General features: G+C 40.6%; 1 protein-coding gene across 11 annotated transcripts in view; it reads right to left on the reverse strand.

Moving 5' to 3' along the window:
• The window catches only part of LOC119657839 (potassium voltage-gated channel protein Shaw), a 354,266-nt gene that overhangs the window by 308,136 nt on the left and 24,183 nt on the right, over positions 1-21,947 (reverse strand). For 10 of the 11 annotated variants that reach the window (XM_038065040.1, XM_038064998.1, XM_038065014.1 and 7 more), the window contains exon 2: positions 2,733-2,802. The exons of the other annotated variant lie outside the window; for it this stretch is intronic. The gene's annotated coding sequence lies outside the window, so the exon portion shown is untranslated. The remainder of the gene's footprint in view (positions 1-2,732; positions 2,803-21,947) is intronic. 11 annotated transcript variants of the gene reach the window in all.

The following is a 21,947-nucleotide window of genomic DNA, read 5'->3' on the forward strand; positions in this document are numbered from 1 at the left end:
TCATATCATTGTTAAGCTTAATGGTTAGGTAATTAGGAGGCCCCTATTCCGCCTTCTAGGCGTGTTGATATCATTTTGACAGCTGACAGCCAGGAGTTTTCAATGGGGTTAAAAAGAAGGCACCTTCTCTTTTCTCCCTATTCCCCTGCAAATTCAATCTTTAGACTTTTAACATCTATAATTTAACGGATTGATTGTGATGAAAGTTTTAAATTGCAGGCCGCTTTGGCCCAAGTGAACTTCCTAGATTTACATAATAAAAGCTAATAATATATGCTGGATGAAATGAAGGAAACAAATATATCATATACATCGGTGCTGGATGAAGCCATTTTTCGTAGCGCTACAGGCATCATCAGCTGCTTTGTTCTGCACAGGTTCTAATCGTATGGCGAGGTTAGCAATGCGAAAAGTTCTCTGGCATATAGTTGTCAAGTCACCAAGCTAGATTTTCAATTTTGAGGAATACATTGAACCGTTTCATTTTTATTTTATTTTTATTATGTTTTCCCCTCTCAATTGAATCCGAGCAACTTTTCTTTTCGATTGAGAGTGTCTCTCCCTGAGCAAGCGAGTTGAAACACAGCTCTATATTTGAGCTCGGCTCTGCTGTAACTACAAACTTCATGAAACTCCCACTAGGGGACAACCGCTACAACCATGTTGAAAGTACATGAAGTTGCAATCCTATTGTGACATGTGAATACAGAAATTTCCGTGGTTCAAGTATATCCCTGGTAAGGCCACACTTGCCAATTCGGGTCAGATGGCCCTAATTTGGCCTTGGAGTATTCAACTTCTGCATCACGACCAGCAAGCGAGGTTCTTCTCGGCCAATTCCTTTTGGTCTGGCTGACAGAGAGGCTGCTAGATAGGATGGTTCCAAATGTTGGAAATGATTCTGGAAGTGGAGGATGAAAAAATTCTTACGTTGAAATCTGCTCGAAATAGTGTCGCCATCTATCGGTCGCAGCCTGTTGGTCGGTAAGCAAAGTACCGTTCTTATCATTAACACAACCGAAGTGTTTGATATATTATGTGCGTTGGCGCCAGCTCTTGACGAGTCGAAACAGATCTCTCTCGCCACCCCGAGTGTCCAGTTTAAAGTAAAGATTTTTGCAATAGACCGCTCGAGTAACAGCGATCGCTTTCTTTGCTTCCCTATTGGTATTTTTGTAAATTTGCAAATTTGCCGACGTTTTCTCGCGGAGAAACTTGAAACGTATATTCATATATTCAACATCGTTATTGTAAAGCTGGATGGTGTCATTAACTTGGTTCCATGACCCTTCCACCTTCGTAATGGCTGGTAAGCGCGTGAGATTTTCTTCTTTCTTCTCACGGAATCGCTACCATTTGATACGCCCAGGTCAATGCGCACCTCATGTTGTACGCAAGTCCACAATCAACGGCCGATGTTGAGATGTGATGGTCTCATAGGGAACGGCTTTCTAGTCAATAGCAGTGGTAAAATATCGGCTTCTTATGAGAGTATAGTCGATTTGCGTTTCACTGATTCCACTATGAAATGTAGGAAGATGAGTCAATCGTTTGATGAACCATATGTTTAAAGTACAATGTCGTGGATACCTGCAAAATTGACTAAACGCTCGCCATTCGCATTGCACTTTCCAAACAGTTTTCCCTCATGACACTTATTATTATTAATCGTTGGTTCAACAATCCATATTGGATCAGGGCCTTCAAGTGTATTAGAGCACTTCACTCAAGACCGTAACGGTATACTACAATACACTGTAGGAGGCAATGTGGTCAGCATTGTATTCGCTCGAAATTATTACCCTAATTTGACTCAGGTACTCATTCACAGCTGAGTCGACTGGTATCCGACATCCAGTCACGATAACAAATCCCACAGTCACCAGTGAGATTCGAACCGCCCCACCTTCTGCTACGACAGCCCAGCGCTCTAACCACTTGAACCATCCGGAACCAACGATTAGCTAGAGCATTTACTGAATTACGTTTGCGTAAATAGCTGCGCTTCCAATTATAATTAAATTCGCGTTGAATTGCCAAGTATTGTTTGTATGCAATTATTTAACAGTTTTCAAATACTTGCCTCTGAGTAAGTGATGGGAAGGCTGCTTGTATTGCCTTGGGAATTTCGAATTTAAATTGTGAATATAATCCTATTTTTGCCAGTTGAAGACTTTGATGGTCAATCATATGACATTATCCGACCACATAGAAATGCCGTTTTGTCAAAGACAAGAATGCTGAAAACAAAGGAGGAAACAAATACTCACGTCAGATGTTTCTATTATAGTAAGTTAAAGGGCGACGATATGTGAAATCGAAGACTTCCTACTGTTTAGGATGTAGTAAATAAGCAGTTACAAGGGGGAGGGGGGCGGAAGGAAAGAAGCTTTCTTGTATATATTCACAAAAGAATACTCGCCTGAAATACGAGTATCAGGCATTCTGGAGATAGAAACAAGAAATGAATAGAAAGCAGCAGTGATGCTGTTAACAAGATTCGACTAAAGACAAGCAGATGAGGCACAATTTCCAGCAAAAGGAACCGATTTCCATATCTTCAGTTTTTTCTGCTACTCTCTCGAGCAATAAAGTCACATTTATAGATACTACAGCTTTGCAAATTTACATATTGAAGGGTTGGACTGAATTGTTCAAATAATGGTTACTGCGCTATTAATTTAATGAAGCTTACAGCAGCTAAGGGTTGCTAGCATAGGTACGTCCCTTACCTTTCGTTTTTTCATTGCTGAATGGGCGCTGGATATTTGATGATTATATATATAATTCCTGTGTTTTTTTCTGAAAAGTAAACAATAAAATTAATATCGCATGTTGATTCTTAAAAAAATGAAAGTTAAATTCCATTATTATGTTAAAAAATGTCCAAATAGTTTTATGTCTAGAGCGATAGACAATCATAACTTATGGTCCAGGATCAAATCCCACCGGTGGCAGAGAGATTTGTGTTGTGACTCGATTTTGTATGCAAGTTAAAGTTTCCATGAAATTATAACAACAATCTCGTGGGGTTACTCCTTCGGAAGTACACTATTGCCGCTTCAGATATTACAGGAGAAATGCCAGGACGAGGACCGGTCCTGTCGAGAAATAGGTAAAGACTCTTGTCGCATGTGCGGCGTAAGTAAATTAGCCCGAACAAAACAAACACGTGTCTGTGCGGTAAATATTGGTACCCTTACGGGAAAACTTTGGAAAGGGCTAAAAATGGCTATAAACTTCTCTATTTTGGTAGCCTACACACTCAATACGATATTGGCATTGCTATCTCTGAGAGTTTCTTTGATGCTATCAAGGAAGTCGAACCATTTGATGATAAAGCTCACCATTATATCATCTGATCGCACTATCCACTTTTTCACCGCATACACACCACAGGCAGGTCGACCTACCGAGCAAGTCTCAATGCAAAGACTTGTAACCTGTCTGCTGACGACTATATCGTCATTGCAGGTGACCTTAAAGCCCGACATCCCCGTACAGTTCGACCTTAAAATGACGCCGGACAAGCGTGCAATGAACCCACCCACCAGTTGAACTAAATGCACGCACCGGCAAGCCGCAACATCATTAGTTCAATTCTGACCGTGAAGAGACGAGAATTTGAGATATTTTTGTGTATCAGCATTTATCAAAAATGTTCATTAGATATAAATTTGCCCAGAAAATTCTCGGTCATGGCCCAAAAGAACATGAAATCCTCACAGCGTATCTTGCGAATCAAGCCACTGATAAAGCATCGTGAAGAAAATGCTGGGTCGTCGGCAATTTCGTGAAAAGAAATTATCTCACTTACGCAATTACTAGCTGTTACGAACTTGGAAGAATCGTGGTTAACGAAGTTAAAGAAACGATCCACAAAGCGGCTTGGAACCCTTGGGATCACCAAACCGGGAAAGCGGTTAACCAACTGAGATTCTTGGCTTTGGAATGATGTTGAAATGGAGATCCCTGAAAAGAAACGTCTCCACCATGTAACTCCGATAGCAACAGGCACAGGATAACCAACATTTTGGTTACGTTAATGACAAGAACGATACTTTGCTTACCGACTGACGAGCCGCGATGTGTGGATGACGAAAATATTTCGAGCAAATTTCCACTGAAGAATTTCTTAATCCTCCACTTCCATCAGCATTGCCGACATTTGGAGCAATTCAACCGCGACTGAAATGGAGGGGACCTGACGACATGACATCTCATCTCTAGAGAGCAAAGTATTGGGTCCCAACACTGTGAGTGAGGACTTCAATTGAGGCTATTGAGGAAGGTAAAGCACCATCCGACTGGCGAGAAATTACCACCATTGCAATATGGAAGAAGAAAGGTAGCCCAGCAGGGTGTTTAAATTATTGTCCGATCCAGTTGTTGTCGAATACCATTAACGCAAGTTGAATGAACTGATGTTCTTTGTGATCAATGGATTAACGCACCTTTGAAATCCAGAATTTACTGCATTGTCATCCGCTTTATCGTCCTCTATAGTCGTAACGCCAACAATATTTACAACCATAAAAATGTAGTAGAAATATTCCTAGAATCTGAAAACATTGACTTCTGTCTGGTATCCGAAAATAGATACATAATTTGTTTAGAAAACCACCCTGATGATAAACCTGAAGGCGGAATCGCGGTAGTTGTCAAAAGTTGAGTTATGTACAATCCTATCAACATCAAAAATCGACTCAAACCGTTTCTGTTGCCTCAGGTTACTGTCCTCATAAGCACAAATGGCTACTATCCTCATAAACACAAAATACAGTTAGAATTTTCAAAAAAAATTGGAGTTGCGCTGCATTTCAACGGAAGACTGCAAGTCAAAATCATATTGATGATCACTTTGAAGATCTTCGAAGGCTAACAGTTACTCTCAGCTATTGTCAACAGCCAACTTCTTCTTAGCAAAAAAGTCAAAAATCAAATATAAGACATCGAATGCTAGGAGTGCTGAGTACAAACATCGCCCCGGGACATCTTGTAATAACTGGAAAGATGCTAAAATCCTCTCCCGAGAAGAAAGAACGAAAATACTGTGCATATTCAACATCATCCTCTGCAGCAGCTACTACCGTAGAAGCTACAAGATCATAGCCCCCCAAGCCCGAATAAGAAAAGTTAAGCTAAACTGTTTAGTCTTATAAGTTTCCTCCCAGTACAAATTTCGACAAAATCTCGCCAAAGTTTCAAGCACAAAAGAGAAACCAGTGCAGCTGCTAATTCCCCCAAAATTAGTTTCATTTAGTTATTTAGATACACTTGCCAGCCAAGTTTTCAGGCTGGTCTCACTGCTCACATAATATTGCAACACGTAAACAGAACCTTGAAATGGGCAAACAAGTGGATAATAAAATCAGCGAAGCTAAAACTGAAGAAATTATTTTTAGCTTTAGAAGAAGGGGGTATAAACCCATTATTGTTAACAACAAGGATTCCGGTCATAAAACAGTTGAATTCCTTGGAATGCACCCACACAAAAGTTTATTTGGAAATTCACATAACTAAAAACAAGTCGGAATATCGGAAGCTGGCTCTTCGGATATAAAGGCTTTGTGTTCATCTTATGCGAGAAAATTTCTACGCACATTTTCCATTCGTATATGGCTTAAAACCCGAAATATTCCTTCATACTTGTTCAAACTATCATACAAGAAAAACGTACATATATACAGGCGTAGATATTATGCTCACGCTAAACAAACAAACGTTGCCTATTACCGAATACTGTATCCTATGCATGTATATAAATTGATCGCACACCTATTTTCAATTTACTTCGTGCATAAAAGTATATATATGTACATGTATGGTACGTATTGAATACCGTTTGCTCAAAGTATAAATATATCTATCTGAATTAGGCACTAACCTATTAAATATGCACTGTCACTAGTCGTAGTTCTAGCATGTTTGCGGCTGAATTTCTAAAATATACCATTATTAACGTAATTTGTACAGATATCGGAAAGAGATGTATTTTGAGACCTAGATTTCGTTTAGATACACCACTGTAATTTTTTACAGCTAAATGTAATTCAAATACCATAGTTTAAAGTTGAGTCATTTACTTAGTTAATTTAGTTCTTTTTATATGTGAGCAGTAGTAGGCGGTATTTTTTTATCAAAGTGTGTTCAATTTCGCTCCAAAGGTGTATTAAAATAATTTAAATTTGCAAGTGCTATTATGATTGCAATCAGCAGATAATTTCCAGCGACGTGTTGCAAGGTTATGTCACAGTATTCTACAACGGCTGATTAAAGATGGTCTGTGAAGTCGCTGCGGAAGTTTCCTCCAATTCGCACAGTGCAGTCTAGTTGTACGGTCTTCCCGAATTTTCCATGTGGAGGTACTGCCAACATTGGAAGCCTATCAATGGTTGGAGCGTGATCTGAGATCCAACCGTAACAAAGTCTGCTTTGTACTCGGTGGTAATCCTGGTATGGGTATGGTAGAGACATACTGTACACACTAGGGGGCACGCCCAAAAGTTATCTACTTAAAATCTACTGCCTTCTGATGAAGAAAATACCTACTACTACAGATATTTCCCGCAAGTACCTTCTTTATCTAAGTAAATGCATGCGTAGATTTGAATTACATGAAAGTTCCCTTTAGAGCACGCTCGTTGCTACACATGATATTAATATTATCGGCATAAGAAGGTAATCTATAAATTAAATGAAAATGGTAACCTTCGGGCACATTTTTGAGTCTCAGACCCTTTTTCCAATCCGAGGTTAAAGATAGTACACCACAGTACATCTCTCCGCCGCAGTATAAAGTTTCACATTGGCCCTGTGATACAGACCTATGATGTTTTCTATCCTCTCAAGTAGAATAGCAAAGAATATCTTTAGATGGTAGTCAGCAACGCCGTACCGTAATATCAGTGATATGTCTTCTTTTGTTTTTGGCACAAATGCATTGCTGGTCTGGGATGCAGTCATCATCCAATACTTTTAATACTAGTTGATGAATAGCTAAACAAAATTTGTTGTCCCCATATTTTATTAACTTTGCTGGACCAAGCCATTTATGATTTTTCAATTTTTAGATTATATAAACGGTTTCTTCAATATTTGGTGGCATCTCCAACTCACGAGGCTGACTGTTCGCGTCTGTCGGTGCACTCCTACCCATTTCTCTTAACGAATGTTCGATTAGAGATCACTTTTTCTTTCACGACTGGAGACGCAGCACTTGGTATGGTTCCTCAAAATCTTACCGATTTCGTAGATTAATCTGTTTTCCCAAGATTGTAATTTCAGTTCGAGGGCAATTGGTATTATACTATTCCTGATTGCTGTGTTCAATTGGTTTCTACTGTTCTTCCTGTATGACGTCTAGAATTATGCCTGGCTCGGGGTCTTACGCATCGAAAATTATGATCCAAGTGAATATTAGCTCAACAATATGTTCGAAAGTCTACCAGAATTTATAGGTGATGAATTTATAGGTCTTCAATTTGATTGGAAGTGGTTCCACGTGGGATCTAGGCTATCTTATTCTTCCACACAACCCTGGCACTTCTAACAACCGTTCCTTGCAACGTTATTTAACTGGATGGTGGATGCATGTTAACATTTCGGCTGTATACTGACTTCTTTCTTATCCAGCTGTTTAAGTATCCAAGTGGCAAACCCAAGGCAAGTGTCAAAAGCTGATTCTGTCTCCTCTAGAAGGCTTTTTGTCTCCCGCTAATGGTTATGAACACCCGAGAGTGCATTTACCTCTTTGGAGATGACAAGAAAATACTGTTTTTGTCTTTTTTTGAGTAACAAACCTTTTTCGAACTCGTGGCATTTAAAAGTCGCAATAAATGTTGAAGTTGTACCAGTTCATTGCATGGTTTGCAGCGTGAATCTTCTTTTTTTCCCAGCCATTGTCTCGTTCACCAGCGGAGTCGGCTCATCGTGATCGGTTTAGTCATTTTATTTTATCAAAAGCCTGATCTGGATGCAATCGCGAGCAATCTAGCGTATTATGTTTGCATTATATCTAGGAAGGGCTCGTGTAGTCTGTCTGTTAAATATAGTTTGTGGCTGTTTTACGCAATTGAGTTTGCGGATGACGTTGTTGGTACCAAGTAGACAATATTTTGAGTTTTCCCACGACAAACACTGTCGGTTTCCTCTCACAACTAGACTCTATAAGTACATTGCCTGGGTGCCATGACGAAAACCTGCTGGGTAGGACTTTATTGGGAAAATAAAAATGTTCAATAGAATGAAACTTATTTCACATTTTGGTGATTTGGAATCTTCAAGCCATTAAACTCAATGCTAGAACTTGGACCGTGTAATCCACAAATTCGACTTTTAAACCATTTCCCGGTAGTGCATACGAGTATATTTTTGTTGTATTTATTAGATCGGTTTTTGATTAGTTGTCTTCAAATTATACTATATATAACAGAATTGAGATTATTGGACATTGACCTAGCTAGTATCCTCTCAACTAGTGAAAATATATAGACTATCATTGCGGACCCAAAAGAGAGAAAGAAGTTTCTACTCATAACATTAGGGGGTAAATTTAAAACAATGGCTCTCTTGATAAAAACAAGACTTAAAATACTAGTATCTTTAACAATGGTGGTCTCTGATAACAATCCCCATAAAAGGGGATCCTTTTAGATTAAAATCAGAAATATCGTGAACAGATAGATTTGTTACATTTAAATTTGTGGACTCTGCAACGCAATGTTTTTGATCTGAATAAGCCGAGAGTGAGTAGATATTGCAAATGTCACATTAAATTTGTTTCTAATCTGCCGACAGTTTAGTGGAAACTTGAATAAAACGTTCAATACCTGGTAATCCTGTCGGCAAGGTAATAATTTCCAAGTTGGACGAACCTTTTGAAATGGCTGGGTACAAAAATAGACCTGAAACCAACATAAGAGGCATAACTTCGAATACTCACACCAGCAGTTTCGCATTTGAGTTCCTGAATTTGAAATGCGCTTCACGTACTGAATATGAAATGCTATAGAAATTGTAGGGGACTTGTTAAGTTTGATTCCACAATGCACTATTACTGTACGTGAACCATAAATCCATCAATCAATCCGTTCCACTGTTTGTATGTAGCTCTCTCCCTGAATGCAAGCTCCGTTATTCACGTAATGCATCGTGTAGTGTAGACTGCATCCTATGCAGCTCACATTTATATCTTCACAGCCTTCCATCATTCATCAACCCCCACACTAAAAGAGCAATTAATTTCCCCAATGCAGTGAAACCATTAGCAAATACAATTAAGTTTTGCAGCTCCCTCTTCATATGTACAAGACTTTTTGATTGAAAATCATGAAATGAATAGTGAGTTGTTTTGCAATTAGGTTGCGCTGTTACATCATGCTTGAACTGCAACCAAAGTCCTCAATTGAGATTGCTCGTTGCCAGCAGCACGCGCGTTAGGGCAATGGTACATGATGGCGCAAAGTCCTGATTCCTTCTGGGAGTGCAGGTCACTAGGCAGTTGTTTCATAGTTATTTGAACGCTGCTCAGTTTAACGTGTCATTGGCAGACAATGTAAGTGAAGTACTTGCAGAGCGTGGTTGGACCCGTGCAGCTCGAGTATCCTCTGCATTATTTCGTAATCAATAGAAGTTTTCCGCAGACTTCTATTGTGTAGCATCACTTTTAATCCTGTCAGAAATCACTCCGAAGTAGCGTGTGCTCGTGAAGGCTACAAATGGAGCAACTGGTTCGCTTTTCATTTTGGAAAATAAAGACGTCACCATTCACCCCCAGTATTCAGTATTATGATACTAGGGCAACACCTCAGTCATTCGGGGTCGATGTAATGTCCTCACACGTACGATTCCTGCGTGTTTAGGTGCCGGATCTATCGGAAAAGACAAGTGTCATTAGCAGGAAAATTCCCCATTAGAGAGAAACAAGACATTGGAAGCATCCAGGCCTCCACATGTTTATATTGAATACCTGAGTGGCGCGATCAAACAGAGAGTTACGTGGGATTCTGTACATGTACTCATCGCGGCTGTGGACTTGGAGCATTCTTGCAATTATAAACACCTGAGAAGTGGAAATAGTTCCTGTGTGTTTATGGTGTCTAAAAATAAGTCCAGCAGAAATGTTTATTTTTTCGAAATTTCTTTTTCTTCACACATAGTGGTTTCAGACAATATTTATTATTAGGTACTCTCAAAATTGTATAAACACTCGCATTGCTGCTCGCTGTTGGAAGGTCACATGGAGTCCATGCGTGGAATGGCGCGGTTTGTTTTAAGAGGAAACGCGGAGGCTATCGAGTTCGGAGAAGTGAAGTTGCATGAAGGCACACTTGAAATGGTTACATAATGAATTTATTTTATCAACTTGGGCAAACCAGCCTCAGTGATTGTACACAACTACCCGTGGCCGACAAGTTGATATGCAAGCAAAGCTAAACCGAAGTTCCAGGATTATTTTTTCCCATGTATTATTTGTTACACCTGTCACACTCGATTTACTCGGAAACGGTTGAACTTTTTATCATGAAATTTTGGAAGAAAGCCTGGCCAGTGAATCCATTTACGTATAGCCAGAGGCGCCATTTCCTGTTGATAAGATAGGAGCTGCTTAACACATCGAAAGGGGGTGAACATTTTTTTCATAACGTGTGGTCATGTATGATATCCGAAGAAAGAGCTCAATTACTGCTTTCCGAAACTGATCTCATTATTTCTGGTACCGAGCGAAATATGTAGGAGTGAGAGTTCAAAATCTTAGCCCCGAAAAGACCCCTTTCAACAGCGCTTGTTATCAGAACCTGCTCATCCGAAAAATCTGACAAAAATCCCATTGATGTGCATCTTCATGAAAGCTAAGCTTCAAAATACATCCATTTCACTATCTCCTCAAGAGAGTTAATAATTTTATTAATTAATAATCATAATTTAGAAATTTAGCCAAAAAAACCCCTCAACTTCATCCTGAAATTACAAATTTGGCCCAAGCATAGGCGGTGGTCAAAGGGTAGGATAGGTCCCAGGGCAACGTGGATTGGTACCCACGATGGAGTATAAAACCTGGGAAACCCTATCTCCACCTCCACGTCGTGACCACTTGGAGTTCTTTCTTAACGAAAAGCTGCAGACGGTGAAGGATGAAAGCGAGTCTCCGGGACAAATTGTACCAACTGGTCCTCCAAGTTGGGGTTGGATAGGGCTGATAACTCTACAAGGAAAACAACTTGTTACGAAGCCACTACAGGAGCGTCGGACTGGACGAATAACACGACGACGAATCCGATAATGACAACGGAATAACGATTTGCGCATTTTCTCATGAACCCTGCGCTCCTTATATAGAGAGAGAGAACTGCCAAGCAGCTAGCCGATACCTTGTCGCAATATAGGGCTGAAGAACAGCGTTACAGGAAATGCGTTGGACAGGGACCGGATCGCTACGCCATATACTCTAGTGGAAAAAATTGTAACCTCTGTTATCGACTTTGAAAACATAAGCGAACGACTATGCACTTTGCGCTTGTGAGGCAAATTTAGCCAAATAAAAGCCCCTACAGAGGAGACTCAAGAGTCGGAGAAGGATACATTCTACGAGGCAGTAGAACGAACCCTCGAAGCTTATCTCGGATATGATATCAAAATCATACTTGGGGATTTTAACAGCCAAGTAGGCACGGAGTTCGTATTCAGGTAATACGTTGGCTCCCATAGCTTACATCAAAATACAAATGATAACGGACTGCGGATTATTCAGTTAGCAGTGTCACACGAAATGGTTGTTGGAAGTACCTAGTTTGCGCGGAAAGCGGTCCACAAACATACGTGGACCTCTCCAGACGGGACCACTTTCAACAACATTGACCACGTGTCAGCCTTGATGAATGTCAGAATATATAGGGGGGCCAATATAGATTCGAATCACTATCTCGTTAGCATGGTGCTCCGAGCTCGAATAACAACAATACCCAGAAACTCCTTTGACAATCAGGTGAGAGTTAACATTGAAGCCATCATTAGTGCAGCGCTCCGCAACACCTATAAGAGGGAAATGGATGCCGCAATAACCGCAGTCAACAGAGATACTGGAGATGAAGTATCAACAAATGATCTTCACAATCACCTGAAGAACGTTATCATAAATACAGCCAGAAACATACTTGGCCCCAGCCGCAAAAAGAATTGGAATGTCTGGTTTCAAGATGAATGTAAACTAGCAACGGAACGAAAGAATGCCGCATACCGAGTAACGTTGCATTCTCAAAGCACGCGGGCACGCGCAGAGACTTATCACGAACTTCAGCGAGCGAAGACTTAACAGACGGAAAAAAGAAGCCTGAGAGAACCAAGAGGTCTGTGAACTTGAACAGTACGGGGAGAAACCGCACCAAGTGCGGAAGTTTTAGCAACAAGTCAGTAGGATGAAGCCTTACACACTTCGATGCTCATCCTGCCGAGACAAAGAGGGAAATCTGATTTCCGATAGAATGGGCATATTGGGACGATGAGTTGAGTACTTTGACGAACTATTGAATAACCAGAACTTCGGCGAGTTGGAGGTCCCGCCAAATGAAAACGACGAACAAATACTGCCACCACTTAGTATGGAAGGAACAGCCCGTGCTATTCATCGGTTTAAAAATCATAAGTTGCCAGGAGCCGATGAAATTAGAGCCAAACTGGTTAAATATGGAGGCGACCAATTTCACCAAGCGGTTCATCAACTGATGCTCAAGGCGTGGAACAACGAATCAATGCTTGACGACTAGCAACGGGGCATTATCTGTATCATACATAAAAAGGGAGATATCACACTGTGCAGCAATTATAGAGGTATCACGTTGCTGAGTACCATCTATAAGGTATTCTCTGCTATCTTGCTAGGCCAGAGAGCCGAATATGCTCAGAACATTATTGGCCTATACCAAAGACGCTTCATCCCAGGGAAATCAGTAACAGATCAGATTTTATCTCTGCGGCAAGCGATGGAAAAACTATTGGAACCTGGACATCAGTTGCACCAGGGCAAAACTGTACACGACCATGACAGAATTCGGTATCCCGATGAAATTCGTAAGACTGACTAGGCTGACCCTGACCACTGTGCGCGGCCAGATAAAAGCAGCAGGATCACTCTAGAGACCATTCGACATCAATAACGGTCTAAGTCAAGAGGATGCCCTATCCTGCATCCTCTTTAACCTGGGGCTGGAGAAAGTGATCCGTGGTGCTGAGGTAAATGCAAGAGGTACGATCCTCTTTAAGTCCACCCAACTACTGGCTTACGCTGACGATATCGACATTATCGGAAGAACGACCCGAGATGTACAAATTGCTTTCATTCAGATCGAGCAGGCGGCGCGAGATCTTCAGCCGTACATCAATGAAGGCAAGACAAAATATATGGTAGCAACGTCAGCACCAAAAACCAAGTAGCCAACAACATCAAACCGTACTGGTCAAATATGAACAATAAAGATAAGAGACTACAACTTTGAGACCATTGATAATTTAGCCTATTTAGGGTCGGAAATCACAACCGATAACAGCTTCGATGATGAAATGCGCGCACGGTTGTTGTCAGCCAACAGAGCCTATTTCAGCTTACAAAAAACTTACTGTACAAGACAATGATCTTGTCATTCCTCATGTATTCCCCGGAGACTTGGGTTCTTAGCAAGAAAAACTGCGAACTCTTGGCCGCGGTCGAGGGAATAATCCTCCGAAGAGTTGTTGATCCCATACATGAGGAGCGACGATTCGGAAGCCTACATAACGACGAAATCTATGAGCAATACCATGACCGTCAGGTTGTGGATAAAATCCGGCTCAATAGGTTACGGTGGGCGTATGGATGAGGATGATCCAGCCCGGAAAGTCTATAAGGTCAATATCTATGGTAGAAAAAGAGGACGAGGCAGACCCTGCCTGAGATGGAGTGATGGAGTAGGTCAGGACGGATACCGGTTGTGGATTTCTTAAAAGTTCGAAGGCAATCCAATTATTATTAACAATGTTACAGAAAGTAAAAGTTTCGTATTTCACGTGAATTTATCGTACGACATCATATAACATGAATTCATATGAACGCCGGGTTGCATGGCAGCATTTGAGTCTTACTTTTTTTGACTTTTTTAGTTATCTTGTAGTACAGGCTAAGTTTTGACCTTCGGTTAATTACACAGTGAAGATGTCTTGTCGTTATTGCCGTCCGTGTCCGCTTAGTTTCAACATGCCGTTGCCAGGTTCGGCATCTGTCGCAGTATTTAACTTCTGTGTTCAGAGGATGATTTATTCTATTTAGTTTAACCGACGGACATGCTGCGTCTTCGATGGTCTGTCTTGAGAACTTTGATTTCATTTGACAGGAGTTCCTGAATTGATGAGAGAGCAAAACATGTCATCAGGATATTCGCAGTTCTTGAAAAAATAATTCATGGTCCGTTCACCTTACCGATAATAAGAAGAAATAATATCGGTGATAAGATGCGTCCCTTGCTGACTCCGCTTTCAACCTCAAATTCCTCTGAGATTTTAGCTCTTTGCAGCATGTGACATTTTGCGCCATCGCATATCGCTCTGATAATAGCTATTAGTTTCTTTGGAATTCCCATCCTACATAGGGCACTCCGGATATACTCTCTATTCGCTGTTCAAGACCTTCTCAAGATCGATGAAGAGAAGCAAAAATCTAAACTCCACGCAGTCTTCTAAAATTATCCGCAGGATGGTGATGTGGTCAATGCTGGAAGATTCAGAGCGAAAACCATCATGTTCTCTGTCAATCAAGCCTACGAAATATTTCTTCATAATTCCTTGGATTATTTAGCTATAGTATTATCTTTGCGACAGCAGGGAGCAGATACTGAGCAGAGACTTCTAGTCTTAATTATCGTCGTCTTCTTTCACTCTTTTGGAAAGGTCACGGATTCCCGTGTTTTCCGTTCGGGCGGAAGAAACTGAGAAACTGTCTACAGGAAGACCGTCAAGCTCAGCTGATTTACTTCTTTTGGGAACATTGATGGCTGAGATGATTTTTTCTTCTATTTGGAGGATCAGTTCGTATTCTCTGACGTCGGAAATACATGTAGGGAATGATTTGCAAAGTCACAACAGGACACTGGATACACGCCAGAAAAGCAAGTCCAAAGATTACTTATGGTACACACACTTCATAGACTAGCTGGGATGTACAGCACTGGAGTAATGAAAATATGCCCAATCGCATTCCTGGAGCTCTTCCTGGGATTATCACCTACTCACGTTCAAATGCAGCTGCAAGCAGAATGTCTAGGGATACCAAAGATGCGGAGTGCTAGCTAAATCGAGAGGAAATTGGCAAATATCTCAAATTTTTGTTTCACAATAAAGTTTCATTTGATAATAAATAATTCCACCGTAGACAGTCCGAAGCCCAGTGCTATTGCAGCGTCTCAGGAGTGAGTGAGGAAAGTGCAGGAGCTTCATAATTTTACATTGAGGAAGTTACCTTATTATGGGCGGTTTGAGGCTCTAAGATGACCGTAGGTGTTTTACCACAATCACGGCCATTTCAGCAGGTTCATGTAACGGATGAAGTGAACTGAGGGAAAGAATCTCTTTATTACCCGCTCCTATTATGAGATAATTACGGCGGGGGCAAATACAACATCTCATCCCCTATTGCATCAGAGATTTGTCGACCGATTTCCTCAATACATGCGCGTGATTATGCAGCGGGTTGCAGACCAGTATCTTTTCATCACTTGCAGCGACACAATTCCGGCCATTTTCAGGGAGCATGTTCGACTTGAGATCATCACGGGAACTAGTGATCAAGTGTCGGTGGATTTGAAGCGACTCGCCGTATTGCACAATGCGGGTAACAGCACGGAAATGCCGGAAACAGTTTCTCTACTCTTACCAATGGTAAGATTATATCTCCACTATGTGCAGAAATGTCGCTACCATAATAACGGTTATTTGTGGATTGTGGTGCAGTTGCGGCTATCAGATTGCACGGTCAGAAGTTTCTGTGCGATTGGCTTGAGAGACTCAAAAGATCTACCATAAAAAAACTTTCGGGAATATTGAGGTTACTACTTGCGGTTGAATAACGCAAGGCTGACTGAAATCAGCGCTGGCGATGTCTCATTGTCGACTCGCTAGTCGTAGGACAAGCAACTAGAGGCCAAAGAAATCTCTTTATTTTCTATATCAATTACGCCAAGGCTTTCAAAGGCATCCCGCACATCTTGCTAATCGATGTCATATATCTGCACCGCATTGATCCAAAACTAATAAAGTTTTTAGCGATAGTTACGTTTGCGGACAGACGTCTTCTTATTGAGTCCTCTTTAGTTCCGCATGGCACTAGACTCCCTCCAATGTCTACTGAATAATGTTGGAGGGCATGGTTTTGTAATAAAATATATAAGCCGACCCACTTGGTGTACTTAGATGACATCAAGTTATTTGCAGGTATTGACGACCACATTAGAAGTCTATTGTGAATAGTCGACATGTTTAGCCGTGACACTTGTCAAATCCAAATCATCCGGAAAGGCCATCATGCGCCGCATGGAAGACATAGCATTGGTGCCCTCCTCAGCCAAGCTATCATAGAAACAGAATTCTATAAACACCTAGGAATTCCACAAGAACCTTGCTGTCCGAGTTCCTGCAACGTATGAAATTGGGGAAGAATAAAACAAGCGCAACGAATATATTTACTATCTTTTCACCGGTTTATGCATTCGGAATATTGCCGTGGGCGAAGACTAATCTAGAAAACATGCAACGGCAGATTCGAATTGCAATATCCAAATTCCGGTTGTATCCCCCAAATTCTTCCGTGGAATGGATAAATCTGCCTCATGGCATGGAAGGCAGGGGTATGGTAGATTTTGCAGCACATTTATTTTTACAGTAAGGCAGATTGTGGATTGACTCCACTTGACTTGAAGGATTGGTCTTTCAATACTCTAAGTGGGGTGAAGTCAGATCACGACCGGATTGATAAATGGAAGTCGAAGGAAATGCACGATAAACACAGGAATTTCCGCTGATGGCCATGTGTCGATTTGTACCTATCGAGCAGATGGTTTTGTAGTGGCAAGGACGACTGATTTATGAGTGCCATTCAGCACGGCGTGGTTGCACCTGAACTTGTAGAAAGCTCATATTAAAATACCAGATGGAAATAGACCAGTGCAGTGTGTGGGGGTGTGGCTTCCTCAGTTCCTTAAACAAGAATCTAGTTTAGCTTCGGTTGCCTAAGGTCTCAATTTTACTAGGCGGGTTTTGTGCTGGTTATAATTCATACACACGTCGTAGTTTTGAATATATATAAGGGATACCACTTTGTATCCCCTTTGGTCACGCTGCTCTCAAAGCAGGGATGAGGCAGCGTCCGTTAAGTTGGCTCTACCCTGGACCAAACCGGAAGTCATATAATGTTTATTACTCGCTTCTCTAACAAGAATGAGAGTTCCGTCGAAGTATTTTGCTTCCCAACTTCCGGTCTGCCACCAAGTGGATGACGGACTTAGGACTCCATCAATTCCAAAAATCTATTATCTTTCAAATTTCGCTGCACAGAAAAATCCCAAAATCTGCAACACCGCAGAAGGCTGATGAAATCATCATGCCTCCCTATTTTCCTCTATTTTACAATTTATCAGAGGGAATTTCTTTCCTTTTCTTCACAGAAAATTTGACCTACCTTTATTTACAGCCACCCTTATCACACACTTAAATGAAGACATATGACTGCGTTATATTTGACTTTTGTACAGGAAAGGGAAAGTTTTGTCACTTACTTTTCCTATCAATCACGAGTAAGAATTCAGTTGCGAATATTACAATTTAAACGAAAAAATAAAGAAAATGCAACACTTTTCCATATCCAGGAATTACTGAATTACAGAAATACCGATTTCTGCCTACATTGTCTCCTATTCTACAACTCTATGCATGTATGTACGTACATACAAAGTGTGTAAGCTCATGTCCCGAACAGAGAAATATATAATTCCAAAGAAAAACATTGACAGCTATTATGAAACGTTAGATGGTCAGAAAAAGAAACAGAACTTTTCCCAGTTCATATCAAAGGAAAAGATAAGGAAACAATTGCCAAGTAGTTAAGCACAAAAATAAATAATGTCTCATGGTCCTGTAATGGAATTCAGCACCAATGCCAGTTGACAAAAAGGAGTTGCCAATAAGGCATCTGCCTTTAAATGATAAAAAAAATAAAGAACAACTTACCGGGGTTTTGGGATGTCCTGCTGAACATGAGGGGGAGTAAGAAATGAAATGAAAGTAGTCGTTCACATCTAGTCAACACACACGTATCAGTCTTTTCCCACAATGGCAACTGAAATTATCTTCTGGGCAAAATCAGTAAGACTGTTCCTGGGTGCCACATGTGGGCATCTACGGAGAGATTTCGGCTCGAACCCAAAGGTCCAAAAAACGTCAGACTATTATACATGTTGTTGTTCGCATTCGCAAAAAGCTATAGACAAATTAATCAGATTTTACACGATATGCAAAGAAAAATACATTATTAATGGTCCTGCATCCAAGAATGGACCATGATACCCTGGCCCGACTAGGAAATGTTTTCATAGGGAGGATAACGTGCGACGCGTTCCAACAAGAATGAGTGCCATATTTAGTTTTTGTCCTGCTACCATAGCCTTCGGTTTCATTTATCAACGTCAGATTAGGATCCGTTTTTGTTAAATGGACACGTACTTTAAGGAATCATTTATAAGTGGCATATAAATTCTTGAGTGGGTATAAATTCCCGAGTGAAAGACATTGTTTAATGGAACGCTGATGTTCCTCAATGGCGCTGAAATTAGCATTCATATGTTGTAACTTTTGCCCTATTATTCAAGGGGCATTGAAAGTAGGAAAAATACAGGAGTCGGGAATCATGCTTTAATGAAGCACTACTCAAAGCCGAGGACAGAGGTAAATAGCTTGAGGAGCACTTGACATGGATTTCAAGAATGGGAAGTTTGCAGTCATTCCATGAAGGCGGAAGCGAACAGGAAAAGGTTTCAGTAAGATTTTTAAATTGTGAAGGATGAAAGGACGCAGAAAATATTAAGTCTAATCATGGTAAATATGCAAGCATGTGAATGCTTCTGCGGAGATGCTGTGCTTTCCTACTTGGCCGTACGTCAATACGAGCAACATCTGATCTAGAGAGGAGTTGCAAGAAATGCTACGAACTGGGGCAAAGTCGGCAAAGACTGTGCTCTGCATTTAGGTTGAATGAATGAGGAAATTGTAATAAAATTGAATATAACGTGCAGACGTACATAGTGGAGTAAAGACGGAGAACTTCTTCTGTAGGAGTTTCAGGAAGCAGAAATGCTCCATTCTCAGAGATGAATTACGAATGTGACGGAATATGATTAGATGAGCTCAATGTTTCTGTTAAAGATAAATAACTCAGTGCAAGTTTGTATCTTTTAATTTACAATAAAACAATGCCGCAATATTTTTGATGCTATCAGAAAGCCTTCTGAGATGGAGCAGCAAACAAGCTTCTCGAAGTCTTATTGATTAAAGGTGGAAAAGTAGTGACGGTTCACTCTCTAGTAAATATGGCATTTCTTTTCAAGGCAGCTGACTCTTAATCAGGGGCACTGGACCTAATGGTTCAATAATCAACGTCATTGAACGCTAAGAAAACAGGCCTCGTCTTGGCTTGAATGTTGGTTTCGATAATAAATATTGGCATTGAGATGTAGGCATCAAATTAATATTACAATCCATTCGTTAAAAATAAAATGGCAAGTAAAAATATTAAGAAAGAAGCTTGCTTTTCTACCCTACTCCTCTAGGACTTTGTTTCTGGGGCATCCTTTTCGTCAGCCTGAGATAGAGAATTACATTGCAAGAATTGTCGCCCTTTCCTAATATGTAACTTATCTACCGCCACATCCGCATTCTAAACAGCATATCTACGGATATATCGAACACGAAGTTCATTATTTGTTGCTGTTTCAGGACAGAATTCTCCGATGACACCATGTAGACATGAGTTAATGAAAGCTTGGAGCTTCCAAGTAACAGTAGCGGTCGCTTTCCATATAACAGAATAGAGAGAATATTGGCGCACAACAGCTTCAATTTGATGTTTGTTTTGAGGAAGCTACAGTGTACCGTGCACAGCGAAAACATATAGTTCGGCTACTCCTGGGTGCAAGCTATATTGCAAAGGCATGCAAACGCTTTCAATGTTGTGACCATTAGGGCAAATAGGATGTGATGAACAGTCAGACTGAGAACTTTAATTTTTTTGGTAATTATCTTCAGTCCGACCCTGCTTGCCTCTTTTTCCAAATCTAGGGCTTTCCAAGATTCATGATTCGATGAGAGAGTGAAGGTTATAGTTCAGTGAACCCGTCTACGTTCTCCGGATGCAATGCAGCATAGAAATGAGGAGAAATAATTTCATAGTGACTCTACAGAAACTGCCAAAGTGCACTGCTGGCGAAAATAATTTCAATTTGATTTGGCAGGGGCAGATCATATTCCCATGTTGGGGTCACTAGTCATCCAATCCAGGTGAACTTTTTTACTCGGACCGTAGTGAAAGGGTGCTTAAACTCATGAGCAATGAAATGCTCATCATCGCCAATGAAGAGCCCATCTATATTAGTGACTGGACAATTGAAAGGTTAGCACTTGCACGTTTTAGTGTGATTCGTTACACGGTTCTGAAGCCACAGTAAACAGAATGAAGTGCTCTAACACACTTCAGAGCCCTGATCCAATATGATTTGTTGTGCCAACGATTATTATTAGTAAAACAAACAGAGGATAGACCTACTTTAATAAGATTTTGTTTTACACAAACTTAGAGAGTGAATATGGTCCGGATAAAGTTGCTGTGTCTTTATATGACAATTAAAGGTTGTTACTGACAAGTCGGGGACGAGAAATAGAAACCTCACTAAACTGGGAACAGAGATTTTAAAAGTATACCCGGGATAAACAAATCTTGAAACGAAATTCTGCGAAGGGACTTAAAAAAGGACCGAAGAATTTAGGCTGTAAAAACCGTAGTCGAATATATAATATTATCTTTTGTTTGCGTGCTAATCAAAACTTAAATATTCTAGTCCTATCCGACAGCAAGAGAACAATATTCTGCCTGACAACCTAATAACAGACAGATAAAGGGAAAAGGATAATTGAAAACTAGTAAAAGAAATCTGCATGGAAGTTAGATGGGTTGTGGGAACCTTCAAACTGCTGAAACCACCCTGAATGGATACTATTTTTTCAATACTAATTCAAAGGGGGCTAGGACTCTTCTGAGGATCTCTCCAATGGGTGGTAAGAGGCAGGGTAGAATTGGGATATTTACGAAAAACATGGAGGCGGACAAACGTGTTATTTATTCCGAAAGCGGAAAAAACATCTTTTTCACCCTAAAAATTTCAAATCAATTTGCCAGTCATGGTCTGCACCCAAATCAGTGCAGAAACTCTTATACAACTACATGATAAATATTATAACATTTTACGCGTAATCTGTTTCATCCATATTAGCATGCTTACCGGCTGAGAGAGGTATTACGCGGTACTGTAAAAGTGAAGAAATGGCATTGCGTCCGTTTTTAGACGTGGAAGGAACTCTCGACAACACATCGCATCCCGGGATACGAAATGCACTAATTCGGAAGGTAGTCGGAAGCACCCTGGCCTTCGGGATGGGCAGGATGTTAGAGAGCAGCCAACTAGAAATGCCGATAGGTACATACTCTATTGAAATGAAAAATGCTCAAGGTTGTAGTCGTTGATAAACTTCTTGTAAAGTTAACAAATACTGCAGTATGGAGTTACGTTGAGGATGTTGTCCTTGCTTGTAGAAGCAAATGCATTCTATGTGACGAAAACCCAAGTTGGCTGCGCATCAATCTAGCCAAAGGTCATCATAGT

The sequence above is a fragment of the Hermetia illucens genome, chromosome 1, assembly GCF_905115235.1.
Source record: "Hermetia illucens chromosome 1, iHerIll2.2.curated.20191125, whole genome shotgun sequence".
NCBI classification, from domain to species: domain Eukaryota; kingdom Metazoa; phylum Arthropoda; class Insecta; order Diptera; family Stratiomyidae; genus Hermetia; species Hermetia illucens.